The sequence below is a fragment of the Rhipicephalus microplus genome, chromosome 5 (genome assembly GCF_043290135.1).
Source record: "Rhipicephalus microplus isolate Deutch F79 chromosome 5, USDA_Rmic, whole genome shotgun sequence".
Lineage (NCBI taxonomy): Eukaryota > Metazoa > Arthropoda > Arachnida > Ixodida > Ixodidae > Rhipicephalus > Rhipicephalus microplus.
The window spans coordinates 82,776,967-82,782,966 of record NC_134704.1 but is presented as its reverse complement, the minus strand read 5'-3'; the positions used below and the strand labels follow the sequence as shown (position 1 = coordinate 82,782,966).

At 47.1% G+C, this 6,000-nt stretch overlaps 1 long non-coding RNA gene across 1 annotated transcript in view; it reads left to right on the top strand.

Annotated features, from left to right (window-relative positions):
* Positions 1–420: 420 nt before the first annotated feature.
* The window catches only part of LOC142817305 (uncharacterized), a 48,646-nt gene continuing 43,066 nt past the window's right edge, over positions 421–6,000 (top strand). The window contains exon 1 of the long non-coding RNA XR_012895162.1: positions 421–620. This is a non-coding gene — a long non-coding RNA (uncharacterized LOC142817305). The remainder of the gene's footprint in view (positions 621–6,000) is intronic.

Sequence of the window (6,000 nt, the reverse complement as noted above, 5' to 3'; positions counted from 1 at the left end):
TAGTACAATTTTCTTTTGAGCTTTACCCCTGTATGCGTAATACAGACGGGCAGTTTTAGGAACTAGAGATTATCGGAACATAAAAAGACCGCTAAGCCGAAACTTATCTCATATTTTTTTTTACGTTGCCGAGATTGTCAGCGCCCGCAAACTTCAATGTATGTGTGGTTTTGTTCCGCTCGTGCTATCATCTCAGCAATGAAGATACGCGTTTAATGATCGACGTTTGGTATATCGATAACAGCGGTAACGCATGCGTGAGCTAGCCATCGATAAACTTGAACAAATAGAAGCTATCAGATGCTTTTTCATTTAACGGCCACGTAGACCAGCACGTGCGCCGATTTGATAAGTTCCCCTATTGCATGGGCATGCGGAAATACGTTTTTGTGCCATTTGTCTTACCCGCAGTTGCGCTCCTTTGCAGTTGATAGCGTTTGTGGTGTCTCGACTTCCTTCTCTTGCCCGCGTTTGCACGGCCTGCGTTTATTATTTCATGTTCTCGGTTGAGGCTCGTATGCTTATACTTTCTGGACTGCATGTGGCACATCAGCTCCTCTGGAAAACTTCTCACCGCAAATTAACACCCAGGCCTGACACCCACGAACAACCAGGTAAAGGTAAGCTTACAGATTTCACTTCCTAGAGACATCGTGTGACACGTTTATCTCGGGAGTTCGAATCTCTCGAGGAGGGAACCGTGAGTAGCACGCTTTTGAGCGGCTCGCGTATTGCGGGCCTCGTGCAGAGCAGTTGCCCACTTATGTGGGCAACTGCTCGGCACTTCCACCACATTTGCCCGCGAAGGTGGCGTAGCGGTTACGGTGCCTGGCTGCTGATCTGCAGGTCGTGGGTTCGATTCTGGCCTCGGCAGTCGCATTTCGATGGAGGCGAAATGGAGGCCCATGTACTGTGTGATGTAAGAGCACGTTACAGAATGAAGATGATTGAAATTTCCAGAGTGCTCCGCTACTCCGTCTCTCATAATGATATCGGGGTTTTGATACGTGAAAGCCCACATATTTTTGATCCACCACACCTATTGTAATGCATGGAGTTAAGACAAGGCGTTTACTTTTTTTGTTTGCTTAGAATACAACTGTATTGGGCCACGCTACTGGAACACCGTCCTCACCTTTCGTCGGCTCAAAAAGCAGTCAAAGCCATCTTGGACTTTTTGAGGACTTCAGGCCTATGTGAACACCTTTAACTTTTGTGTAATGCCACCGCTGAATACGTGTCAGCCCATTGACTTACAATTTTTTTCTCTTTCTCTTCTCGTTCCTCGCACTCTCTCATCTTTAAGCCCCCTTTCCCATTCCCCCAGCGTAGGGTATCAAACCGGGTGCCTCGTTAACCTCCCTGCCTTCTCTCTTGTTATTCTTGTCCACTTGTGTGCCAACGTCTAATCATTATGGCGCTCACCTACCACTGTTTGCTACAGCGGCCGCCGCATTTAGATACAGAGGCAATCTAAAGTCGAGAGTACTTAGGTTGAAGTGTACGTATGGGAACACCAGACGGTCAAAATTATTGAAGCACTTTACTCTGAGGATTCTCGTAACCACATCAAAGTTTCGGCACGTAAAACCGTGACACTTATGATAAATAATACCACTACTTGTACCATGTGTTGCCTGTACGACCTCATTGGCTCGGTAGATCACAAAGTACATATAAATGTTTCGCGCTATGTTCCGCATTATCACCTTATGATTATGCATTGACTCGTAAGTGAGGGCATAGGCAGACAATATTTTTTCGGAGAACAGGGGAGGGGAAATTTTCTTGGTAAGAAGGGAGAGGTTTTCGGGGAGGCCGATGGTGTTGATCGTCATATTGGTTTGCGTATGTGAAGTGGCGAAAAAGATTCGGGGTGCTACAACTTCTTTGCAGACTAGTCCTGCAACACGCTTTCCTGATACATTGCCGAGTACTTGTCAATTGAGGTTCGACTTATGGGCACCGTAATGCGGAGTATAATCTTTGCTATGTTCAAGAAGTTTGCACCCATCACTGCCAGCACGTCTATGCCACTGGCATCGATTCTGGTGCACGTTCTTTCATCGGCTTACCAGGAATTGAGTGGCAACTTCAGTGCGAGAGCCACTTACCACTCCGAACATCGTTGCTTGTTCGAGAAATTCTCCGGACGTGTGAATGTAGTGTTACGTAAAAGTTACGGTTAGTGCGTCTAAGAGACTGTAAAGACAACACGCCAGGGACATCTTCGTTGACAAGACTACAGCACTTCATGCCTTAGCTTCCAGCATCTTGTCACCTAGGAAAGGGTGCTGGTGGGATACACACATAAACTGAGTCTGTTTCTTCCAGCCGGTGGTGTTGCGCGTAAATATAATACTTCTTTACAAGCAGGGAACGAGTGCACTGATTCTCCACTCAAGGACCACGAGTTTCGGCTGTACGGCGACATGGGACGACGACGCCTTCCCAAGTGGCTGCCGATGGCTGGCGATTCCGATCCTGGTTATTCTGTCCCTCCGGGAGCTGGCGCGCTTCTTGATGAGCTGAGCACAGACAAAATCTGCATTAGCTTTACGGTACTAAGATTGGCGATGGCCAAGGCCATTTCTCCGCATTTGTTTGAGAATGAGAGCGAGTGGTTCGACGCGCTGCTGAAGAAAGAAAGTGGCCCACTGTCCAGATGCCACTGCTGAAGATCAACCACACGCCCAGTGATCGCGAAAGGCTTATACGTACTTCACTTTTTTGGATGTACTCAGTATCATAAGCCGCGCACAAGTGAGACAGGTCTGGAAACGTCACGACCGGTTGGATACAAGTCAGTAATATTCAGTTATATTACCTCAAGCTCGGCCACTCCCTGTGTGGGGTGAAAAACAATAGGAGCCTTCTCGACCTACCTCCACGGCAGAGCCTTTGGCTGCCTGAAACGTGGTTACGTCACTGATCAATTAGGAGCTTTACGCCGACGATGTGACGCTTATTTCCTGAACTTAAATTACGGCTGATTACCGGTCACAGGTATAGAGCTCAATTTTTATTCAGTTTATTTTGTCTACTTTTGCGGCTCCTTGCCTTTCAAGTCACTGCGATGCTATCATTGGAGAAAGACAACGATGATGCTAAGTACTCTTATGTGTGGCTCATACGATTTACAATAAAGTGAACATTGCGAAAATAAATACAATCTGCGAGATAAACTTCGTATCAGCTGATCAAGAGATTATAGTATCATGCTATGTCTATAGCTGACGAGAAAACTGGTTGGTTCTTTTTTTCTTGGCAGCCATCAAGCGGTAGGTATACATCAAAACTAACATTCATCATTTGAATCCGAACATTTTTCGTCTACAGACACGCAGAACTCCGTTGAGAGCGTTTTGTTTAGACAAACATTTATTGACAATATGTACAGAACGCAAAGGCTTCATACCATTCCAGTAACGGTGCACATTCAGTTAGGCACATATATGTATCACGACCAACATCACTACGTTATAGTGAAGACATTTGCTCTAATATACATGACAAAGTTGGCATAAATGTACACAAGAACTCAATGCGATATCATCATACAATGGTGTAACTATACAATAGTTGCAATGAAACACAATTCATAACAAATAAAATCGTATATAACAATTCAACGGGCGCTGCTTAGCACCAAGTCGGTCGAAATATGAGTTGTATCCTTTCGTGTTCTACGTTGACAAAAGGGCATAACCAATGCCGCAGAAACTCGTGCTCCCCAAGAAAGAAAAGCTCCTCAGAGAGGAACGCGAGGATCTCTCGTCTCATTCTCCCCAGTATAGGCCACAAAGCACGCCAGCGGCAATTGGCAGCCACGGCCTCACATCGGTTTCTCCAAAGGCTGAACAGCCCTGCAACCATTAACAGAGCGGAGAAGCGGCTACGCGGAAACCGGCCGATGGACAGGAAAGTTCGCACACCCTCTCCCTGAAAACCAGCATTAACCGCACGCCAAAAAGGCGGGAAACCACACATTCAATCGTCGCATGTCGACCAGTCTCTACCACGACGCAGTTGGGGCAAGTGGAAGTGCCAACTACCTGCCATTGCTGCAACAGATCTCATATGGGCAGCAAGCCCCAGCCCAACCCCCAGACAGTCTCTGAGATGCTCTGGCAACACTGCGGCATTTATTTGTTTCCAAGTGCGGTTCATTACAGATTGACGATGCTGGGGCACCAAGGGCGGGCCGTAGAAGGGCGGCCATTGTGTCCACCACTTTAGAATCGGCCACCTCTATCTCTGGGCACGTAGCCTCCAAACGTCGGTGAAATGCCAGAAGGGCTCGATACAAAGATGGTAATTCAGTTGATTGGGAACCTTGATCAATTTCGCTTTCCGGCAAGAAGACACGTAGTGATGGCCCCAGATGGCAGCGAGTCAGTGTCTGAGCGAGCATGCCATCATTGCTTAGTATTCGCAATAGAGTGTGGAGGCACAATGTAGAAGCCGTGACGTAAACGTCGGGGAATGTAAAACCGCCTTGATCTCGCGGTTAAGCTGACGGTGAACGAGATAACCATTCTGTGCCACCTGACCAAAAAAATGAACTTATGCAGCTTTGCACTTTCCTGCAGACGTGGAGCGGTGTTTTAACAGAATGACAAAGGTACCAAAATTTTCTTAGGTACACCGTTTGAGTTAAGTATCGGCGTTCCAAAAGGGGGAGCTCGAAGTACCTGGCTGCTTTGATATCACTTTGAAGAGTTTGTACAACGGATGACCAGATGCTATCCTGTACGCAAAATGCAGTGAAAATAACTCCGAGTATTGCAATCTCAGGAGACCACTGTAAAGGCGGCGTAATGTTGACACGACCGCTGGGGTTGTCAACGAAAAAAATAGTGCCTTTTAGAAAATTTTAAACTTGCTCCGAAAATAATGCCGAAATCATGGAAAGTATCCAGATCATGCTGCCGCGACTGTTCATTATGTACATATAGAGTAATGTCATCTCCATATGCGGTGACCTTTACTTGAGTGTTACCGGGTAGAGGTAAGCCACGAATCTGCGGGTGACGTTCAACGGCCCTTAAGAAGGGTTCTAATGCAAGAATATATAGCACTGGGGAGAGGGGACACCCTTGACGGACCCCACGCGTGACTCTTAATGCGTGACTCTCACGTGAATCTATGTAAAGGGTACTTTCTGAATTAGTGTACATCGCGTGAATGAGGTCAATCAACTTATTCGGAAATCCAAATGCATGTAAAACATTTAGTATGTAGCCATGTTCTATGAAATCAAAAGCTTTCTCCTGATCTAAGAAAACCAACAGTCCTTGCGCACATCGGCTACTGGTGTATTCAATGATGTCACGCGTTAACCACGTATCGATGTGTATTTCTCCGCCCGGAACAGAACAGACCTGGTGGAGAACGTTGCAAAAGATGAACTGATTCAGCGCACCAAGATGTCGGCCAAGAGCTTGTAATCTACATTGAGCAGAGTATTAGGGCGACAATCTTCTTGTCGCGTGGGCATCGGGTCTTTCTTGGGAACTAGTGTTATACGGCCTTTGTGGAAATAGGTTGGAAGGGTAATATGTCTTAGGTTGGGGCTTCTAAGTCACGAGTACATATCCGGTGGCATTTGGCGTCCGGGTTCTTGAGCGAGGATGGTACAAAGGCGTCTGCACTGTCCTGGCTTATGTCAATGGGGCTGTGTCTTCGTCAATTTGTAGGGGCGCCTCATTCGTGGGACTGTTGGAGTCCTCGTCGATGCAGGCGTCGTAGTCTTGAGATGTAGACTCCTCGATGACACCCGAACTTGTGGTCGACTGAGCAGCCACGCGAGAAGCGTCAGATGCAATATTTCGATCTGAGACGCCTTCCTTTTGAGGCGCCTCGTCTGACGAGGGCTTGGCCTGCAATTTCTCAGAAATGGCCACAGGATGCGGGGAATTTGAATTTTCAGGACTTGGAGAAATTAGCGGGTCCGGAATGGTTGGGGACGCAGTGAGCGTCTGGTGCAGCGTCGCGATT